General features: G+C 35.2%; 1 long non-coding RNA gene across 1 annotated transcript; it reads left to right on the top strand.

Moving 5' to 3' along the window:
• The first annotated feature begins 1,059 nt into the window (after positions 1 to 1,059).
• LOC122240961 lies at positions 1,060 to 18,672 on the top strand. The gene is made up of 2 exons (XR_006220798.1): positions 1,060 to 1,200; positions 18,526 to 18,672. It is a non-coding gene; the product is annotated as an uncharacterized LOC122240961 (long non-coding RNA).
• The last annotated feature ends 5,383 nt before the right edge of the window (positions 18,673 to 24,055 follow it).

Below are 24,055 nucleotides of genomic sequence, written 5' to 3'. Positions count from 1 at the left end.
ATTCAGGAATATATATTCAATGGGAAGCCATTTATCTCTTAATGCTGGATTATGGAGATACACTAACATGCCTAAAAGAACATTTAAAAAAAAACCCCAGAGTATTATGGTCTGGTTACTCTTTGCCAAAATCTTCCCAAAACAGTAATAATTTTGTTTCAGAATTAAGTCTGAGATAATAACTTGGAAGATTTCCTGAGCGTGGGCATAATTTTGAAGATAAAAATAACTATATTTTAAGAAGCTACAAATAATTTCTAATGAGACAAAAATATATTAGCAGATAAAAGTCTCACTTGTGTAATATTCAAATATCATTGAGCAAGTACCTCAAATAATCTGTCCATATTTTCCCTTAATCCAATAATTACAGAGCAGCTTGATGACTTTAGTTGTCACTCTGTATTCATTTATGAAGTTGTCTTCAATAACAGTTCACTTATGAAAGGAGATTTGTAAATCTTAATAGGCTGTCAAGAGTAACTTGAACTAAGGATGAGAAAGGAGTTGGAGGTGCAAGAAATTAGTAAAGATAATTATACATTCCTTTGCAACTCAAATCCTAGTTTAGCAATGAAAGCAAACATGTAGGAATAGTTAAAAGGTGAAATGTGTAGGGTATAATTCACCAGTTTCCTGGTGCTAGGAGTACATTTTGCCCCTTACACAGATTTACATAAAGAAGATTTGATTTATTGACTATTTTCTAATTTTGAAAAATTCTTTAATAAGTTTTTTATTCTAACTTCAATATAGTTAACAGACAGTGTTATATTGGTTTCAGGTGTATGATACAGCGATTCAACAATTCTATACATGACTCAGTGCTCATCATACTAAGTGTACCCTTAATTCCAATCCCCTATTTCACTGTAGACTATTTTATAACTGAAACTGTTTAATGCTTGCTTGTATGCGTCACCTCACTAGCCACCCCCCGCCGAAAGCCACTCAAGAACTCTATATCAGTAAAATAACAGAATTCTTTTTCATAAAAACAGAATTCTATTTTTCTGTTTCATAAAAACAGAAGCACATAGCAACATATGTATTCATCTACATAAACATGTGGTAACTAATGAGGATTAAATGTAGTAGTTTTATCAGAATACTTCACTCTTTCAAAATTTGTCCAGTTGGACAGCAGATCTTCTAAACCTCTTTCAGATAGGAAAGTGCACTCACAACTTGTACATTTTGGTATGTATTGTTTTCAGTTTTCTGTATACACATATATCACTTTAATAGGATCTGCATTTCCTACCGTAGCCTTTCCCACACACAAATTGTCATGTTTACAGCCGTTTAATATTCTACTGCTGACTCTGTTTTAATTAACTGAAACATGAATTACAGAAATTTAAGATATTTAAGATGTCTCTTTATAATTTTGTTTAAGTAGTAGTTGCTCTGGGTATTAAAACGTGTATGGAATATACCACAATTTAAAAAATATTGACATTTTACTACTTCAGGTAGAATCTAAAAACCTGACTAACACCTAGATCCTTTATACTCATCCTTTCAATAATATCATTCTCAAAAAAAAGAAAAACACAGAACAAAAAATATACTGTCATACTTTCTCTACATATTATGAGATCTAGATGACATAATATAACTTTTACTTTTAATCATCAGATATAATAATAAAAACTCAAGAAGAGAAGTATAGTCTATTATTTTACCCAAGGATGTATCTTTTCTGCCCTCTTTCTCTATTGGTATTTTAAGTCTGTTTTGTTTTACTTTGTTTGAAGAGCGTCCTTTAGCAATTCCATTTTCCAGGTAACAAATACCTTAGTTTTCATTAATCTAGAAATGTCTTATGTCATCTTTTTTCCTTAAAATATAGTTTTTTAAATGTTTATTTATTTTTGAAAGAAAGAGAGAGAGAGACAGAGTGCAAGTGGGGGAGGGGTAGAGAGAGAGAGGGAGACACAGAATCTGAAGCAGGTTCCAAGCTCTGAGCTGTCAGCACAGAGCCTGATGCAGGAGCTCAAACTCATGAACCAGATGATGATCTGAACCAAGGTTGGACACAACCAACTAAGCCACCCAGGCACACCTCCTTAAGAATATTTTTAATAGAGGGGTACCTGGGTGGCTCAGTTGGTTAAGCATCTGACTCTTGGGATTTTCTCTCTCCCTGTCTTTCTTCTCCTCCCCTGCTCATGCGTTCTTTCTTTCTCTCTCTCTCTCTCAAAATAATAAATAAATTAAAAAAATAATTTTTAAAACAGGTATGCTATTTTTATATGGCAGTTTTTTTTTTCTTTCATCACTTCAAAGATATTGTGCCATTTCTAACTGGCCTATTGGTATGTATGGATTAGTGGGAAATCCATTGTTATTTATATCATTTTCTCCTAAGTGTAATGTTTCTGTCAGCTTTCAGGAATTTTTTCCCTTTGTCTTTAATTTCAGATATCTAGTTATAATGTCTTAAACTGTTTTTTTTTTTTTTTTGGATTTATCTTGTGTGGTTATAACCACTTCTTGAATCTACAGGTTTAAGTCTTTCACTGAAGTAAGAAAGATTTGACCATTATCATTTCCTTCATTTTCAGTACCATACTCTTACCTTTTCTCCTTCTTTGACCCCAATGGCATGAGTACTAGAACTTTATTCATTGCCTACAGATTCCACAGATTGATTGATATAATTTTTTTTTTATTAAGGGGCACTTGGGTGGCCCAGTAGGTTAAGTGTCTGACTCTTAATTTGGGTTCAGGTTATGATCTCACAGTAGTGGGAGCCCCTTGTCCAGCTCTGCGTTAAGCATGGAGTCTACTTTGGATTCTCTTTCCCTCTCTCTTTCTGCCCTCCCCTTCTCACACTCTCTCTCTCAAAATAAACAAATAAACATTTAAAAATATTTTAAATTACAAACAGTTTACAGACTTCATTTTATTAAAAGTTTTAAATTTATAGCAAATTTGAGATATAGTGATGTCCCATATTCTTATTGTCCCTCCACATGCATAGCCTCCCCCATTCTCAATAGTCCCCTCATGCAAGTTTATTTTTTTTAAATCTATTTTCACTCTGTTGTTCAAACTGGATAATTTCTCTTGATCTGTCTCTAGTGTCACTGATTCTTGGCTTCATCATCTCCATTCTACTATTAAGTCCCTACAATTTGTATTTTATATTAGTTATTATATTTTTCAATTCTAAAATGTTCATCCTTCTTTACATTTTCTATTTGTTTTTTTTTTAATTTTTTTTAACGTTTATTTATTTTTGAGACAGAGAGAGACAGAGCACGAACGGGGGAGGGTCAGAGAGAGAGGGAGACACAGAATCTGAAACAGGCTCCAGGCTCTGAGCAGTCAGCACAGAGCCCGACGCAGGGCTCGAACTCACATACCGCGAGATCGTGACCTGAGCCAAAGTCGGATGCTTAACCGACTGAGCCACCCAGGCACCCCTACATTTTCTATTTGTTGAGTGAGACTTTATTTTTTCATTTGTTTCACAAATAGCCATAATTGCTTGTTGGATAATTTTTATCGTAACTTTTTTAAAAATTCTTGTCCGATTATCCCAACCTATGTATTACTTCAGGTGAGATTTTTCTGATACTTGATTAGAGAGAAAAATAAAAAAAAGAATGACTCTGTACTAGTGTATAAACCAACGTGATAGCTGTGGTTGCTTCAGGAAACTGGGGAACCTAAAATAATAATTATTTTATTCATCACTGTACCTTTTGAATGAATTAACTATTCAGAAAATAATTAAGATTTTTTAAAGTTAAAATGTTAGGTATTTTATCTTGTACTTTTTACTACAGTAAAATGTTATAACCTTTAATGAACTGATAAGTATTAAACCTTTAATAGGATTTAAAGGAGAATGAAATAGATAATATTTCTCAAACTTAATTGACATAGAACATTTATGTGCCATAATTTACAGAATTAGTGTGCATAAGAACATATTTTTTAAATGGTTAACATAATTAAAGTTGTATCTGGCCTAAAGTGTTCTGTTGAACACTTAACAAAAATTAATCTGTTTCCAGAGTTTCAAATTATTACGTGTACACCATAATTAGCATACCAATAAATTCTATCTTATTTCACCTTACATGAACTTCCCAGTTTAGTAATGTCAATATATAATGTCTTTGTATGTATATAGTTATATTTACTAATCCTTGGTATGGCTTATCTTTTTTTGCAACAGTTTTTTTTAACTTTTTAAAATTTTTTATTATTTTCTTATTTTAGAGAGAGAGGGAGAACATAAACAGGGAAGGGGTAAAGGGGGAGACACAGAGAGAGAAAGAGGGGGAGAGAGAGAGAATGAATTTTAAGCAGGCTTCATGTTCAGCACAGAGTCTGACTTGTGGCTTGATCCCAGGATCCTGGGATCATGAACTGACCTGAATTCAAGAGTCAGATGCTTAACTGACTGAGCCACCCAGGCACTCCCCCATAACTATTGATAGGCACTATTTTTTTTTTTTTTGAAATCCATACTACCCAACAAAATTACAAACTTTATAAAGTTGATGAGTATTTTTAATGTTAATAATAATTTATTGCCACTATCAAGATTGCATATCTACTTAAGCATTGCTTATTATGATGATTAAGAAATTTAGCAAAATAGGAGCACCTGGGTGGCTCAGTCCACTGAGCATCTGACTTCAGCTCAGATCATGATCTTGCGGTTTGTGAGTTCAAGCCCTACATCGGGCTCGCTGCTGCTGGCACAGAGCCCACTTAAGATCCTCGGTCGCCCTCTCTCTCTCTTTCTCTGCCCCTCCCCTGCTTGCACTTTCTTCCTCAAAAATAGATAAACATCATAAAAAAACAAAATTTAGCAAAATAAACCATTAAAATGGCTTCAGTATAATTCTAAAACTCTACATACTTCTTAGTCTAAGGAAGGTTGACTTTAAAATAATAAATGATTCTTTAGGCCAATAAGCAAAGCAAAGATATTTCTCTTTACACTCTCTCTGTTCTGATCTACTTCTTTATCCGAATAAGTTATTTAAAGTTGTGTTGCATTTGTTATTTTTGTTATATACTTGGATTTTATGATTATATTTGGTTTCAATGTTACCATTCCACCATATTTTTTTCTTCTTCCAATTCTATTGTATCCTCTTTCTTTTCAAAGAGAAGGCGTTTTAGCTACAAATAACAGATATTCCGTATTGGTCCAAGAGATCAACAGCGCTATCAGGAACCAAAATCTTTCTTGTCTCTGTTCTGTCATCTAGTGTTGGCTCCAGCCTTTCACTAATTCCTTATGTGGTTATAGAAAGGCAACTAAAAAAGCAGGAGGGATATCAATACTCATCACTCACTTCAAGTACAAGAGAGGAAAGAGAGTTCGTTTTGTTTCTTGTTGCTTTCTCTTTAAATAGTACATGTTTCCTTATCATGAGAAACTGGCTTGTTTCAGTCAGCCTCTGAATCAGTTAGCGTGGAGGAAAATGGAAACAGGATTGACTTTGACTCTTTTTCCCTACCCTGGGTGTCTGGAACGGTGGTCAATTTTCCAATTCAAGTTCTTGCAGGGAAGGGGGGGATGCCTGGAACTCCTATTGAGAACCCAATTGCAAGTGTCTATTTTACTTGCTTTCCTTTATCAAAACACACATTTTTTGTTTGCTTACTATGTTCCAATATTTTGGGAGGCACCAAAATTAATGTAATTAGTTCTGTAATTTTGTACTAGCATCTTGAGCTGCAAATTAAACCTTTTTCACTATCCTATGTGGCATTTAACTGTAGAAAATGACTTCAAAGAAAATCTCCTCAAAATCCGAGATAAAGAAGTATGTGTGTGTGTGTGTGTGTGTGTGTGTATGACACACACACACACACACACACACACACATATATATATAATTCATTATACTTTTTATTAACTTTATACTTAAATATATAAATAAGATAATTTGCTTAAAAGCTTACCTAAATCAAACTGGAAAATTAATTTTCATAATTATACAAATTTATTAGTACTGCCTATTCCTAGTTTCTAGAAAGAAAATACTTACTATAAATTATTGTTTTTATAAGAAATATTGCATTGAGGTATCTTTAATGGGAGGAAAAACATGAAGTTTTCAGATTAATACTAGAAAGAAATTGCTGGCTGAGGAGAGGGAGTTAGCAGAATGGTCTCATTAGAGATGAAGTAAATTTAATTAGCTAGGTCTTATAGTGGAGCAAATATTAGAGAAAAGAAATAAAGTTTCTTCCTAGTTGAACTCTTGTTCTGCTCAAACTCTCCAAGGTTACATTAACCTAGAACTGTCAAAAAGTGCTGCTATTATAGCTTAAACAGGCTTAAAGAAGTTAGTTTTCAGGATTGGGCATTTTATAGAAAACCAAAGTATTCAGGAGACAGCTATTCCACTTGTTCTCTAAAGGGAGATAACAGAGAGTAAAATAAAATACCTTGAAATGACAAAAATAAAGTCATGTGAATAAGCAAATTTAATATCATTTTACCTGAATTAAAGAAGCTGGCTGTATAATAATGGAATATCAATGAAGAAAAAAAATGGCAGTTAGTATACAGGAAGAGTGCAATATAATGAAGAGGTAACTTAAGATATTAAACCAAGTTGGAGCACCTGGATGGCTCAGTCATTTAAGCTTTTGACATTGGTACAGGTCATGATCTCATAGTTCGTGCATTGGGCACGAACTGCATTGGGTCCTGCATTGGGCACACTGCTGTCAGCTCAGAGTCCACTTAGGATCCTCTGTCTGCCTCTCTCTACCCACACCCCCCTCCTTTTTCCCTCAAAAATGAATAAACTTAAAAAAATATATATTGTCAAGTAAATGTTAATTAAAAAAGCAACAACTTTAATTTTAGAGTTTACATAGGAAATCTGGCTATATTTTTCCAGATTAAAATAAATAAAACTTAATAGTGTGAAAGATATACACACACACGCACACGGACACACACACACACACACACACACACACACACTACCAAGAGTATAAATAACACTGGGCATTTACAAATGACAGTTAATTTTTAAATACAGCAAATTTATGCATAATTGTTTGCTGTATATTTGTTATTACCCTAGGAAACTCATAAAACTGGTCAACAAATGTTTTATACCACTATGGTTTTTTAGCTTATTGCAACTTTTCTGCAAAATGTATAGTTTATAAACGTGTGAATATAATTTTATTTAATTTCCTAGAATTATGCTCTAAACATATTTAAATGACATAAAGATTTTCATTGTCTACAAACATACGTTAGACATAAACTTGGCACAGCTTATATTTACATTTTAATTATATAGGCTATTTTTCATATTTATATTGTACAATGTTTTTCTTGCCTTTCCTATTTTTGTTATTGTTTAATTAACGTGTGTTTTTTTAAATAAGCATGCATGATTACATAATAAGTTAAAATAAGATGTCTTTGGTACCAATATCAACATAGAACCTATTATCTTATTAATTTTTCCTGAATACTTGGGAGGAAAAAAAATCCTAATGTCTCTTTTTAACTTTTTATATATTATTCAAAATTAGATAATCAAACAAAACTTTTTAAAAAATCTGTATGTTTCTAATTTGGGGGATAGTTAGACTCCCTCACATAATATTCTAGGTAACCATTACCATTATGTTTAATTCCCCAGTTAGTTAAAAGCTAGTTATAATTCTTGATGAGTATTATTCATCTGGAAGTAGTCCGGCCTTAGCTTATAAATGTTTGTATTTTAAATGTGTTCTACCTAGACAAAGAAATAGAAGGTAATTACTTTGTTATATACTAGCATACTGTTTTGCCTCAGATGAGATCATAAGCCCGAATAACACTTAGATTTCAACCTGATGGAATGCTGAACAGAGGACCTAACTAGCCTATGTTTGGACTTCTCTTCTATGGAAAGAAGAGATAATACATTATACATAGCAATAGAAAACTAACACAGTTGACCATAACAAAAAGAACACCTGGGTTACAATGCTTTCTTTCTTTCCAGAAGGCATGCTAGAGAGTCTGGTTCATTACGTGTGGCATACCTAGACTTGGAGAATTCAATATATACTTTTGTCCTTTTCCCAAAGAGTATATTTTAAGTTGAACTTTTACCAGTCTACTGATTTTGTTGATATGACTCTGGATCCATTCTAACTTAAAAATTTGCTTATATTTGACATTCTACAGCTTATTTATATACATTGGGAAAAGAAATCATAAATTGAGCAGTAAAATTGCATATATATGTGTATATACACATGCATATATTTATAAATCTATGTATACACATATAATAACCAGATATACACCCATACGCATACATACACTAACCAATATATAAATATGTGTATACTTTGTATCTATATATATATGTATATATTTAATTGTTGAATTTGAATGAATATTATTTTCTGGAGGGCTATGTCGTTTCATTCTCTTTAAAGGTGCCATATCATTAGTAGTTTTTCAGTCTCCTACCTGATATAAAGGCTGAAATTCTAAAAAGTTATCATGGTTATGAAAGTTTATGCATAATTTGACCATGTTGATTATTATTTTTTGCCAAAAGAATAATAGAAATTTAAAAAAATGATTATACACAGCCTTACTCCTGGAGAGAAATATTCTTCTTTTTGTTTTCTAAATACAGATTAAAATAAGGGTGTAAAAAGAAGTTTTGGTGTATGTTTCAGTTGGCATTTTTTAAAAAAATATTCAAGTCTGGTTGGCATACAATGTTATATTAGTTTCAGGTACACAACATAGTGATTTGACAGTTCTATACATCACCTAACATTAGTCATGATAAATATAGTTATAATCTGTCATCATACAATGTTATTACAATATTATTGACTATATTCCCTTTGCTGTGCTTTTTATTTCCATGACTTGCTTATTTTATAAATGTAATCTCCCTCATGTAACCCCCTTTTAATCTCCCTCACCTATTTTGCCATCCTCTTACCCTCTAGCAACCACCATTTTTTTCTCTGTATTTATGAGTCTGTTTCTGTTTTGTTTGCTTTGTTTTTTGATTCCACGTATAAGTGAATTCATGTTATTTGTTTTTCTCTGATTGATGTATTTCACTTTACATAATCCCGTCTAGGTCCATCTCTGTTGTCACAAATGGTGATCTCATTCTTTTTTGTGGCTGAGTAATATTCCCAATCCGTTGTGTACGTGTGTGTGTGTGTGTGTGTGTGTGTGTGTGTGTGTGTGTGTGTGTATACATGTGTGTGACATTTTCTTTATCCATTTATTTATGGATGGGCATTTGGGCTGCTTCCATAACTTGTCTATTGCAAATAATCCTGCAATAAACATAGGGGTGTGTATGTATATCTTTTCTGATTAGCTTTTGTTTTCTTTGGGTAATACACAGTAGTGAAGATACTGGATCATATGGTAATTCTTTTTTTAATTTTTTGAGGATTCTTCATACTGTTTTCCACAGTTGTTGCACCAATTTACATTCCCACTATCAATGTACAAGGGTTCTCTTTTTTCCACCTCCTCACCACCACTTTTTATTTCATGTCTTTTTGATACTAGCCGTTTTGACAGGTGTGAAGTGATACCTCATTTTTTTCCATTGGATTTTGATTTGCATTTCTCTGATGGTTAGTGATGTTAAACATCTTTTGATGTATTTGTTAATCATCTGTATGTAGTCTTTAAAAAAACTATTCAAGTCCTCTGCCCATTTACGATGGGATTAATTTTTTGTGGGTGTTGACATGTATGAATTATTGATGTATTTTGCATATTAACCCCTTACCACTTAGTACCTTGCCTTTTGTTTGTTGATGGTTTCCTTTGATGTATAAAAGCTTTTCATTTTGGTGTAGTCCAGAAACTTTACTTTTGCTTTTGTTTTCCTTGCCCAAGAGACATATCCATAAATACGTTGCTAGGGCTGATGCCTCTGTTTTTTCTAGAAGTTTTATGGTTTCATTTCTCATTCATGTATTTAATCTATTTGAGTTTATTTTTGTGTATAGTATAAGAAAGTGCTCTAGTTTCATTCTTTTGCATTTAGTTGTCCAGTTTTCCAAACACCATTATCCAAAAGATAGTGTCTTTTCTCCATAGTATATTCTTGCCTTTTTTGTCATAGATTGATTCACCACCAGTTTACTCTTACTAGATTCCAGTAAGGTATCTAATCACATCCAGGGCCTCATTATATAGGTAGGCCAGTATCAGCATAACATTCTTACTAATAATTAATAATGATTCTTAAATCAAAATGTAATTTGTTTTATTCATGTAGTTATTTAAAAAGTTAAGGAGAAAATAAATCTTTTTTTAAATTACAAATTTTATTTTTTTATTTTAATTTTAATTTTTTTATTTTTTTAATATATGAAATTTATTGTCAAATTGGTTTCCATACAACACCCAGTGCTTATCCCAAAAGATGCCCTCTTCAATGCCCATCACCTACCCTTCCCTCGCTCCAACCCCCATCAAGCCTCAGTTTGTTCTCAGTTTTTAAGAGTCTCTTATGCTTTGGCTCTCTCCCACTCTAACCTCTTTTTTTTTTCCTTCCCCTCCCCCTTGGATTCCTGTTAAGTTTCTCAGGATACACATAAGAGTCAAAATATATGGTATCTGTCTTTCTCTGTATGGCTTATTTCACTTAGCATCACTCTCCAGTTCCATCCACGTTGCTACAAAAGGCCATATTTCATTCTTTCTCATTGCCATGTAGTACTCCATTGTGTATATAAACCACAATTTCTCTATCCATTCATTAGTTGATGGACACCTAGGCTTTTTCCACAATTTGGCTATTGTTCAGTGTGCTGCTATAAACATTGGGGTATAAGGGCCCCTATGCATCAGTACTCCTGTATCCCTTGGGTAAATTCCTAGCAGTGCTACTGCTGGGTCATAGGGTAGGTCTATTTTTAATTTTTTGAGGAACCTCCACACTGTTTTCCAGAGTGGCTGCACCAGTTTGCATTCCCACCAACAGTGCAAGAGGGTTCCCGTTTCTCCACATCATCTCCAGCATCTATAGTCTCCTTATTTGTTCCTTTGGCCACTCTGACTGGCGTGAGGTGATATCTGAGTGTGGTTTTGATTTGTTTTTCCCTGATGAGGAGCGAAGTTGAGCATCTTTTCATGTGCCTCTTGGCCATCTGGATGTCTTCTTTAGAAAAGTGTCTATTCATGTTTTCTGCCCATTTTTTCACTGGATTATTTGATTTTTGGGTGTGGAGTTTGGTGAGCTCTTTGTAGATTTTGGATACTAGCCCTTTGTCCGATATGTCATTTGCAAATATCTTTTCCCATTCCGTTGGTTGCCTTTTAGTTGTGTTGATTGTTTCCTTTGCTGTGCAGAAACTTTTTATCTTCATAAGGTCCCAGTAATTCACTTTTGCTTTTAATTCCCTTGCCTTTGGGGATGTGTCGAGTAAGAAATTGCTGCGGCTGAGGTCAGAGAGTTCTTTTCCTGCTTTCTCCTCTAGTGTTTTGATGGTTTCCTGTCTCACATTCAGGTCCTTTATCCATTTTGAGTTTATTTTTGTGAATGGTGTAGGAAAGTGGTCTAGTTTCATTCTTCTGCATGTTGCTGTCCAGTTCTCCCAGCACCATTTGTTAAAGAGACTGTCTTTTTTCCATTGGATGTTCTTTCCTGCTTTGTCAAAGATTAGTTGGCCATACTGTGTGGGTCTAGTTCTGGGGTTTCTATTCTATTCCATTGGTCTATGTGTCTGTTTTTGTGCCAATACCATGCTGTCTTGATGATGACAGCTTTGTAGTAGAGGCTAAAGTCTGGGATTGTGATGCCTCCTGCTTTGGTCTTCTTCAAAATTACTTTGGCTATTCAGGGCCTTTTGTGGTTCCATATGAATGTTAGGATTGCTTGTTCTAATTTCAAGAAGAATGCTGGTGCCATTTTGATTGGGATTCATTGAATGTGTAGATAGCTTTGGCTAGTATTGACATTTTAACAATATTTATTCTTCCAACCCATGAGCACAGAATGTTTTTCCATTTCTTTATATCTTCTTCAATTTCCTTCATAAACTTTCTATAGTTTTCAGCATACAGATCTTTTACATCTTTGGTTAGGTTTATTCCTAGGTATTTTATGCTTCTTGGTGCAATTGTGAATGGGATCAGTTTCTTTATTTGTCTTTCTGTTGCTTCATTATTAGTGTGTAAGAATGCAAGTGACTTCTGTACATTGATTTTGTATCCTGCAACTTTGCTGAATTCATGTATCAGTTCTAGCAGACTTTTGGTGGAGTCTATCTGATTTTCCATGTATAATATCATGTCATCTGCAAAAAGTGAAAGCTTGACTTCATCTTTGCCAATTTTGATGCCTTTGATTTCCTTTTGTTGTCTGATTGCTGATGCTAGTACTTCCAACACTATGTTAAACAACAGCGGTGAGAGTGGGCATCCCTGTCGTGTTCCTGATCTCAGGGAAAAAGCTCTCAGTTTTTCCCCATTGAGGATGATGTTAGCTGTGGGCTTATCATAAATGGCTTTTATGATGTTTAAGTATGTTCCTTCTATCCCGACTTTCTCAAGGGTTTTTATTAAGAAAGGGTGCTGAATTTTGTCAAAGGCCTTTTCTACATCGATTGACAGGATCATATGGTTCTTCTCTTTTCTTTTGTTAATGTGATGTATCACGTTGATTGATTTGCGAATGTTGAACCAGCCCTGCATCCCAGGAATGAATCCCACTTGATCATGGTGAATAATTCTTTTTATAATCTGTTGAATTCGATTTGCTAGTATCTTATTGAGGATTTTTGCATCCATATTCATGAGGGATATTGGCCTGTAGTTCTCCTTTTTTGCTGGGTCTCTGGTTTAGGGTTAGGGGAGATGACTAACATAGATAAAATCATGAATGAAAATGGAATTATCACAACCAGTCCCTCAGAGATACAAACAATTATCAGGGAATATTATGAAAAATTATATGCCAACAAATTGGACAACCTGGAAGAAATGGACAAATTCCTTAACACCCACACTCTTCCAAAACTCAATCAGGAGGAAATAGAAGGCTTGAACAGACCCATAACCAGCGAAGAAATGGAATCGGTTATCAAAAATCTCCCAACAAATAAGAGTCCAGGACCAGATGGGTTCCCAGGGGAGTTCTACCAGACGTTTAAAGCAGAGATAACACCTATCCTTCTCAAGCTATTCCAAGAAATAGAAAGGGAAGGAAAACTTCCAGACTCATTCTATGAAGCCAGTATTACTTTGATTCCTAATGGATGGTGTTCTTTAACCTCCATGCTTTTGGAGGTTTCCAGACTTTTTCCTGTGGTTGATTTCAAGCTTCATCGCATTGTGGTCCAAAAGTATGCATGGTATGATCTCAATTCTTGTATACTTATGAAGGGCTGTTTTGTGATCAGTATGTGATCTATCTTGGAGAATGTTCCACGTGCACTCGAGAAGAAAGTATATTCTGTTGCTTTGGGATGCAGAGTTCTAAATATATCTGTCAAGTCCATCTGATCCAATGTATCATTCAGGGCCCTTGTTTCTTTATTGACCATGTGTCTAGATGATCTATCCATTTCTGTAAGTGGGGTATTAAAGTCCCCTGCAATTACCACATCGTTGTCAATAAGGTTGCTTATGTTTGTGAGTAATCGTTTTATATATTCGGGGGCTCCCGTATTCGGTGCATAGACATTTATAATTGTTAGTTTTTCTTGATGGATAGACCCTGTAAATATTATATAATGCCCTTCTTTATCTCTTGTTACAGTCTTTAATTTAAAGTCTAGTTTGTCTGATATAAGTGTGGCTACTCCAGCATTCTTTTGACTTCCAGTAACATAATAAATAGTTCTCCATCCCCTCACTTTCAATCTGAAGGTGTCCTCAGGTCTAAAATGAGTCTCTTGTAGACAGCAAATAGATGGGTCTTGTTTTTTTTTATCCATTCTGATACCCTATGTCTTTTGGTTGGCACATTTCGTCCATTTACACTCAGTGTTATTATAGAAAGATAAGGGTTTAGAGTCATTGTGATGTCCGTAGGTTTCATGCTTGTAGAGATGTCTCTGGTACTTTGTCTCACAGGATCCCCCTTAGGATCTCTTGTAGGGCTGGTTTAGTGGTGACAAATTCCTTCAGTTTTTGTTTGTTTGGGAAGACCTTTATCTCTCCTTCTATTCTAAATGACAGACTTGCTGGATAAAGGATTCTCGGCTGCATATTTTTTTCTGTTCATCACATTGAAGATCTCCTGCCATTCCTTTCTGGCCTGCCACGTTTCAGTAGAGAGATCAGTCACGAGTCTTATAGGTCTCCCTTTTTATGTTAGAGCACATTTATCTCTATCTGCTTTCAGAATTTTCTCTTTATCCTTGTATTTTCCGTTTTCACTATGATATGTCGTGCAGAAGATCGATTCAAGTTACGTCTGAAGGGAGTCCTCTGTGCTTCTTGGATTTCAATGCCTTTTTCCTTCCCCAGATTAGGGAAGTTCTCAGCTATTATTTTTCAAGTACCCCTTCAGCACCTTTCCCTCTCTCTTCCTCCTCTGGAATACCAATTATACATAGATTATTTCTCTTTAGTGCATCACTTAGTTCTCTAATTTTCCCCTCATACTCCTGGATTTTTTTCTCTCTCTTTTTCTCAGCTTCTTCTTGTTCCATAATTTTATCTTCTAGTTCACCTATTCTCTCCTCTGCCTCTTCAATCCGAGCTGTGGTCATCTCTATTTTATTTTGCAGCTCGTTAATAACATTTTTTAGCTCCTCCTGGCTGTTCCTTAGTCCCTTGATCTCTGTAGCAAGAGATTCTCTGCTGTCCTTTATACTGTTTTCAAGCCCAGCGATTAATTTTATGACTATTATTCTAAATTCACTTTCTGTTATATTGTTTAAATCGTTTTTGATCAGTTCATTAGCTGTCGTTATTTCCTGGAGGTTTTTTTGAGGGGAATTCTTCCGTTTCATCATTTTGGATGAGGAACCACCATTTGGATTTCCGCACCACCTGGAGTGGTGCTAAACTGCAGGGCACTTCCCCTGTGCTGTCTTGAATAACTTGTGTTGGTGGGCGGGGTCTCAGTCAGACCTGATGTCTGCCCCCAGCCCACCGCTGGGGCCACAGTCAGACTGGTGTGTGCCTTCTCTTCCCCTCTCTTGGGGCAGGATTCACTGTGGGGTGGCGTGGCCCGTCTGGGCTACTTGCACACTGCCAGGCTTGTGGTGCGGGGATCTGGCTTATTAGCTGGGGTGGATCGGCAAGGTGCACAGGGGTGGGAGCGGCAGGCTCAGCTTGCTTTTCCTTCAGAGATCCGCTTCGGGAGGGGCCCTGTGGCACTGGGAGGGAGTCAGACCCGCTGGAGGGGTGGATCAACAGAAGCACAGCTTTGGGTGTTTGCGTAGTGCAAGCAAGTTCCCTGGCAGGAACTGGTTCCCTTTGGGATTTTGGCTGGGGGATGGGCAAGGAAGATGGCGCTGGCGAGTGCCTTTGTTCCCTGCCAAGCTGAGCTCTGTTGTCCGGGGCTCAACAACTCTCCCTCCCGTTGTCCTCCAGCCTTCCTGCTCTCCCATCAGAGGTGTTAACTTATAACCTTCCAGATGTTAAGTCCTGCTTCTTATCAGAACACACTCCGTCCAGCCCCTCAGCTTTTGCAAGCCAGACTTGGGGCTCTGCTTTGCCGGAGGGCTGCCCCTCTGTCCCAGCTCCCTCCCGCCAGTCTGTGCAGTGCTCATCGCCTCTCTGCCCTTCCTACCCTCTTCCGTGGGCCTCTCGTCTGTGCTTGGCTCCGGCGACTCCATTCTGCTAGTCTTCTGGCGGTTTTCTGGGTTATTAGGCAGGTGTAGGTGGAATCTAAGTGATCAGCAGGACTTGCAGTGAGCCCAGTGTCCTCCTATGCCGCCATCTTCCCAGAAGCTTCTAAATTACAAATTTTAAAGAAGAGTGATTTATAATCATTTGTAATAAGAGGATATGATTAATCAAATACTTTGTAATAAGAAATATCTGTTGAATTTGTGACTTCACAATCTGTACAGTTAAAACTTAAGATAGAACAGAAAAATATAATATTTCACCTTTTAAAATTGGACTTTTGTTAACATATAAAAACACAAATGAACACTAGCATGCTTGATACACTTCCTTCACCGTTTTGCCATATGAATCAAACTTTATTTTTTAGTTTAACTTACTATTTGTAGGTATAACAGACTTGTGAAAATTAACTGGAATAATTCAAGCATTCATTCACTCCAAGGTTTAGGTTTATATTTTTTTGCTGTCTGGTATGTTCCAGCTGAATTGCTTACACTCACCTACTTAGAGAAATATTTTCTGAACATTCTACCTGAATGGGTCCCTCATCATTACATCACCTTCTCCACCTTTCCTTTTTTACATGTATCCCTACCTGCCTTTATAGCCTTTCCTTTTACGTTTCTATGTTTTTGTCTCTTTCCTCCAATACAAAACCATGGGTATTATAAAACCTAGGCCAAAATACTCCAACTGAATGTTTAGTTATTCCACAGTATAAACATATCACATAGTTTTTTAACATAGTTATTCATTGAGTAAGCTTATATCTTCAAAGTACTGAAAAGGAAAAAAAATGTATTAATTTGCAGAAAGTATCAGACAGTAAATTAGGATTCTATACCAAGAGAAAATGTCTTTTACATAAGACAAAATATAGACTTAGTTTTTTTGGCATTAAAAGTAGAGAGAATTGGGGCGCCTGGTTGGCTTGGTCGGTTAAGTGTCTGACTTCGGCTCAGGTCATGATCTCATGGTCCGTGAGTTCGAGCCCCGCGTCGGGCTCTGTGCTGACAGCTCAGAGCCTGGAGCCTGTTTCAGATTCTGTGTCTCCCTCTCTCTCTGCTCCTCCCCTGTTCATGCTCTGTCTCTCTCTGTCTCAAAAATAAATAAACGTTAAAAAAATTTTGAAAAAAAGGGGAGAGAATCTATTGTTAGCAGATTAGCACTACAAAAATGTTGAAGTCCGTCAGGGAGAAGGAAATGATGCTAATGAGATATTTGGGTCTATAAAAGTGAATAGTCAACACTGGAAATAGTAAATGCTTGATTAAATAGAATTAAATAAATTTGATTAAATAAATGTGTTTTCTTATTGATTGACACTTTAAACTAGGACCAGTGGACAAATAGCAATAATGCATTTTAGGGTTTATGACATATATAGAAGTAAAATGTATGAGAACAGTGGCACAAAGACTGGAAAAGGGGAGATGTAAGACATACCGCTATCAGCTTCTCATAATGCACAGATATAGGAATAATATGTGAAGTAATGTGACCAGTTTAGGTTAATAACGTGAATCTTTGAATACTGGAGCAACCTCCAGATAGATAGATAGATAGATAGATAGATAGATAGATAGATAGAGTGAGCTACTAAGTCAATAAAGTGAGACAAAATAGAATCACCCAAAATATTGAACAATACCAAAAGTGGCAGGAAAAAAAATGAGATAGAATAAACCTCATAACATTGATAAAACTTTTTTCTAAAACAAGATGTAAAAAATAGGGAACTAATTCAAGTTCCTGTTGGCATTTCCACTAATCAAATATGTTGCACTGTAATACATTTTTGAGGTAATAGTTCAATTTATATGTTCTCTTTTTTAATGTTTAACTTAAAAGCAAAAACTGATATATTTGAAAATCAGGTAGTTATTTTACATCAATATTATTTTTTTTTATTCTTCTTCCGTGAATATAGTGCTAGGTTGTTAAACAATTGGACATTATAAAGATGTACATAATATGTTTTTCTTTTACATAAGAGCCAGACAATGTTGGATAATATACCTATAAGCATAAATTAAAATGTAGTAAAGTATTTCAGGAGTGCCTGGATGGCTCAGCAGGTTACGTGTCCAACTCTTAACCTCAACTCAGCTCATGATCTCCTGTTTGTGAGTTTGAGCCCTGCATCCACTCTGTGTTGATGGCCCAGAGCCTGCTTGGCATTCTCCCTCCCTCTCTGTCCCTCCCCCACTTGCTCTATCTCTCTGTCAAAATAAATGAAAATAAAAGAAGTTAAAAATGCAGTAGGGGTGCCTGGGTGTCTCAGTCTGTTAAGCATCCAACTTCGGCTCAGGTCGTGATCTCATGGTTTGTGAGTTCAGACCCAGCGTTGGGCTCTGTGCTGGCAGCTCAGAGCTTGGAGCCTGTTTTGAAGAGAGAGCCTGTGTCCCCCTCTCTTTGTCCCTCCCCCACTCGCACTGTCTCTGTCTCTGTCTCTCTCTCGAAAATAAACATTAAAAATAAATTTTAATGTAGTAAAGTACTTCAAAAAATAGAACTTAACACTTGTAAATATTTTTATGAAAACAGTTATACAAATTATAAAAAGCCATTTATTGCTTCTCGGCCTTTTGGCTAAGATCAAGTATAAAAAGCCATTTATGTGTGTGGCTCATTTAGAGAAACAAACAAAAAAAGGATTGATTAACCAGCACCTTGTGTTATAAAATGTAACCCTTCCTTTTTCTCCAAAGCAACGCTGCTGCTCTGAGGGCATATATCTGACATGATGACTTTGGCAGCTGGAAGAAGTAGGAGGAATACAGGAAACATCAAAATATCCAAGTAATGCTTAGAAGTATTGTCTGCTTGATTTTGAAATAAACAAAAATGGAATTTTACTATTCTTACTGTTTGATTTCCACAATAAATAATACTTCTCCCAACAGCAGAGAGAGAAAAAAAGGTTGTCAAATGCAGAATTGATTTTTTTTTCTAGTGAAGAAATTTTTTAACCATAAAAAACGTTGTCTACTCAAAGAGTGATCAAATGCATTTAAAAAATTGTAGTCTGAGTAAGAGTTTTAAGAGATGAATTATTTTAAGCAATGAGTTAGCATTTTAATTAAATTCCTATTTGTGTGAATTTCATGTAATTTCAAAAAAAGACAAATAATACAAATGTTTAGAGCAAATCTTTTAAGATTTGTTGATTCCTTGGATATAAAAATTTTAAAAATAAATATTTTTAAGTGAACTTTGGTCTTAAGTTAGATTTTGACAAATGGGCAAACATTGAAACATATTCAACATTGCTATTAAATTAAAAAATTAAAGCATGAATAACATGCGTTTTATTTATATTGTCAAAGATTAAACAACTTCAGTGTTCACATTTTCAAAGCTATAAGGAATTGAGAATTCTTCTATGTTGTCATTAAGATTGAAAATTTTTATTATACATATTTTTCAATTTGATTAAATACATGAGACTCCTTAAATATGTATAATTTTGGCACATAAATCTCACTGATAAGACTTTATGCTAAGTTTTCACAAATCCATGTTTAGTTTCATATAGGTAACTGAGTTATTTTAAGCATCATATAGGATAGTAAGTTGGAAACAATATAAAATAGCAAGAAATTGGACTTATTTAAATAAGGCAGGCATATTATTACAGCCTTAGGAAGTAGTTTTGTAGAATAATATGTAATGATGTGATAAAATGTCCATTTTATGATATAATATGAAAAAATAATTTCTAAAGAAAATTATGCTTGTAAGTTTTGTTTTTTTTTCTGTTAGAGAGTTAAGCCTATTTGCCCTAATCATGTGCTAGATATGCTTGATTTTATTCCTGTGATATTTTATGGTATATTAACCATTTGTGTGTATATATCTTAAAATACTTTTTCTTTTTTTATGCTGGTTTTTATGTTTAAGGAAACATTCTTCTATTTCTTCTAATAGCCATCTTTATATGTATGCCATTTTGTAATACCTTTATCCTAACCCTTCTATCATTGCCATCAATATTATCATTTCTAATCTTTACCTCTGTGTTTTTAAAATAATTTCAACTAATTGATTTGTCAGCGCTTAATTCCCAGCTATTACACATGAGAACATTAAGGAGCTCAATCCACTTCTACTTTTTCTTATCTTTTCCCCATTTTTGTGATTTTTTCCTTATTTTTACCAATTACATTCTATGATTATGAACCACTTACCCTTCCTTTGTTTTACTCTTAATGTTACAGTTAAATGTTCTCAGCGTTCACCTCAGACATTTTACGCATTTTCCCAATCATCAATTGTTTGAATGAAATTTGTTCCCTAGAGTATTTGTGGGTAATCTATCTAGACTTCTCAACTCAAGTTCTAATGTTCTAAACTCAAAGATTTGTCTTTGTTCTTTTACTCAAAGGAAAACTTGCCTAGATAAAATATTCTTGCCTCCCATGACCTTTCCTTAAGTATCTTGTCAATGTAGCAACTGCTAATAAGGAATACTGCCCTCCAGAAGTATGATGTCAACCTGATTTAGTATACCTATCTCCTATCTATCTATCTATCTATCTATCTATCTATCTATCTATCTATCTAATGTAGAGAGAGAGAGCACACACAAGCAGGGGAGAGGGGCAGAGGAAGAGGGAGAATGAGAGAGAGAATAACAAGCAGCTCCCTGCTCAGTGTGGAGCCCAATGTGGGGTTTGATCCCATGATCCTGGGATCATCACCTGAGTCACAATCAAGAGTTGGATGCTCAACTGACTGAGCCACCCTGATGCCCCATGATGTAGTAGTATTTTTAATAGATACCCAGACTATCATTTATCTTTACTGGAGTTATTTACACTTAAAAATTATTTCATAATTTTATCATTTCCTTTGCAAATTATTTGATTTTCTGCCATCTTTTATTATTTGCCTTTTTCTAATGGTGTGTGTATGTGTGTGTATTTAAAAAAATTAATGTTTATTTTTGAGAGAGAGAGAGAGAGAGAGACAGTGTGCAAAAGGGGGAGAGGCAGAGAGAGAGAGGGAGAGAGAGAGAGAGAGAGAGAGAGAGAGAGAGAGAGAGACACAGAATCCAAAGGTGTGTTCATTCTTTATGTTGTTCTTTCAAGGCTACACTCTGCTTCATTAGCTTTTTATTAGTTTATCTAGAAATATCAGGTAATTTTTAAAATATATAAAGGTCTTGTAAAAATTCTTTGTGTTTTATTGTGGCTTTAACAAAGGACTTAAAAATAAGACCTTCATGTTTTCTTGAGCTTTTGCCGGTCCTGACTTCTATTCATTTTTATGACTTGTATCTCATTGGTGATCTATGAGATCTGCAGCCTTTGATATCCCAAATTATTTCAAAGCAACTTTCCCTGCCTCTACCAGCAATTCTGATTTGGTCAATTATTCTTGCTTACAGCAGTTGCCTCTCAACAAGTAACGTGGAAGATTTATGACATTGGCCTGCAATGGTCACGTCAAAATTTCTAATTTTTCCTGTAGCACTTTCATGGCTTCCTATGTGGCTTGTCTTAGAAAGCTCTCACATCAACTTCATGGTCCTAAAAGGAAATGTATGGCACACTCAAATTAAGAAATTTCATTGTGTATTTTTTACAATAAGAATATGTACAAGGTGTAAGGATGGCTAAAACCACAAAGAATAATGCAGGAATCCACAATAAGTAGCAGCAGAGGTGCTTTTATTCACCTGAAAACAGAGCAACTCTCAGGAATGAAGAGACCTGGGGATCAAGTGGCCCACAGAACCTGGAAAGTGAGAGGTAAGTAAAGAAAGTTGCCTTAAATGAAGTAGTGACTTTCATCCAAGGGATATGACAGACTGAATAGCCCCCAGGGACAAATATACTGGAATAAATATATTTATATCAATATAATTCCTCCCTATGATTTCTGGCAAGGACTCTGCATTGGCTGTATGGAACTAGAAGCCAATGAGCTGACTTCCCAGGGAAGAGGGCAGGAGAAGGAGGAGAAAGAGCAGATTTAGAACCACAAATGGAAGATCTGGCAAAGTTCATCACTTTGCCCCCTAAGTTTTTCACTCTTATCCTTTATTTGGGTAAAAGTTTGTGTCTCTGTCTCAGGCATACACAAAGCATAATCATCTGCTAGTAAATGTATCATCATGGGTGCTATCAATTTGTATCCACTGACATTCTTCATATAAAGTGGTGGGAATGTGGAGGAAAAAAATACATAATATAAAATATATAGCTGCTATTGTCCTGGACTTGCTAGCTAGCCCATGAAGTATAAGTTAGTAAAAATAGACACCTTTATGTGTCTAAATAATGATAGGCACTAATCATTCCATATATATTTTACCCTCTTCTACATCACAGATAAATTGAATTCTTGACCTGGGGAAATAACTCAAAGTGTTATTCCTGTACAATATAAGCTACTGCTGCCTATTTTTTTTTTTTTGTTAGAAATCAGCTTTCCACTGACCAAAGTTTTAAGGAAAGATAGTTCTAAGAAGAATTATGCTGAATTCATTCTGATTTCCAGTCAGTCCTCCTGTTCTGTGCTAGGTATCAACAACATAATTTTCACGAGTAATCAGGAGAAAAATGAACATTGCAGGTTCCATATTGATTTGTTATTTAATCTGAATGAGAAATGCCAAATGATGGGGGGCAATTTTAATTTCCAATTCATTGGAATCATTGGTAGGTTCTCTGAAGGAAGCAGACTTCCCTTGGATACTATGGGAACAAGTTATAGGAACAGAAACAAACATCCTTCAGATTATTAGGTGTAGTAAAAAGAGAAACCACTCCTATCTCTACTCTTGGTTTCAGGATTTATATTTCTGGCTATGGGGGAGACTGCCTCATATGTTGGTTGCTGATTTTAGAAAAATGCCTCATCTTATAAGCCAACTTCCCAATACAACATGTTCATATTGGCCATCTATTCCCTTAACTGAGCCCTCTGAAAGTCACTATGGAGCTCTCCCAAGTAGGATAGTTCTGGTTGATGGAATGTGTGAGAAGACCAGAAAATTCCACACAGATGAGTATACTGCCACATTTACCTTGCCATAACTTTCCTGGTAGGAAGTGTTTTATGGAATACCTTGGTAAGCATCACAATAGTCTATAAACCTGTGAGTGACAGTACTGGCAGAAGTGTTATAGACAGAGAAGGCAAATCTACTCCCCAAATGTAAGTCTATCACTGTCAGGGTAATTGCTGCCATAATAGACAAGGTCTAAGATCATCAATCTGGTGCTATGACACCAGATTATACCCTATGGGGCATAGTGCCATTCTGAGAATTTATTTGTAATTTTTACAGAGATAACCTGCACTCATTTAGAAATCAAGAAACCTGTGATTGAATGCATCTTAAGTCCTGCATCCTTTTTCCGAATGTTTTTCTGTTTTCATTCCATAGATTAATCAATGGTGTTTCTATCTACTTATTTACTTGGACTAGAAATCTTAGAAACGTTCTCCACTCATTTCTGTATTTTACTCTCCATGTTCTTTTTAAACAATTTTTTTCAATATATGAAATTTATTGTCAAGTTGGTTTCCATACAACACCCAGTGCTCATCCCAAAAGGTGCCCTCCTCAATACCCATCACCCACCCTCCCCTCTCCATGTTCTATCAGTAACCAGGTTGCAAAAATTATATTCAAAACACCACAAAATCTGTTCCCTCTCCTTCATTCTCTATTATATTGTCTCTCCCAGAGACTTTCCTAATATTCTTTGTACCACAGCAATAGTCTTCCTCAGTACTTCCTCTTTCCAGTCCCTTTCATTGTATACACTGCACACAAACATATTTATAAAACAAAATACAAGTAGAGCATTTAATTTTCTTCTTACTTAATTAAATCGTCCTTAGGGGCCATCATGGCATACAAGACTCACTAAAATCTGCTCTCACTGTATCTTCCCTTCACTACTTGTCATCTGTTTTCCCTCTCCGCAAAGGTTTTATGCTCTAACCAATGCACAGCAATATTTAGTATGTTCGACTGTGAAGATAATGTAGAATAAGTGTCATGATCTTCAATTTGAAAGAAGTAGTGTTATCTCAGCCATTTTCCTACCTGAATATATACTTTCTCATTTAGTCAATTGCTATTTATACTTTAAATGTTTGAATATATATGTCCTCACAAAGAAAAAAAAGGAAATATTATAAGCAGAAGAGTTAAATTTCACCTAACATTTATGGACATTTGTTTTTTTTAAAAAACCATTTGATGCAGCAACAGTTTTT

This window comes from Panthera tigris, chromosome C1 (genome assembly GCF_018350195.1).
Source record: "Panthera tigris isolate Pti1 chromosome C1, P.tigris_Pti1_mat1.1, whole genome shotgun sequence".
NCBI lineage: Eukaryota > Metazoa > Chordata > Mammalia > Carnivora > Felidae > Panthera > Panthera tigris.
The sequence above is the reverse complement of the archived record's forward strand: the minus strand, read 5'-3'. Positions and strand labels throughout refer to the sequence as shown.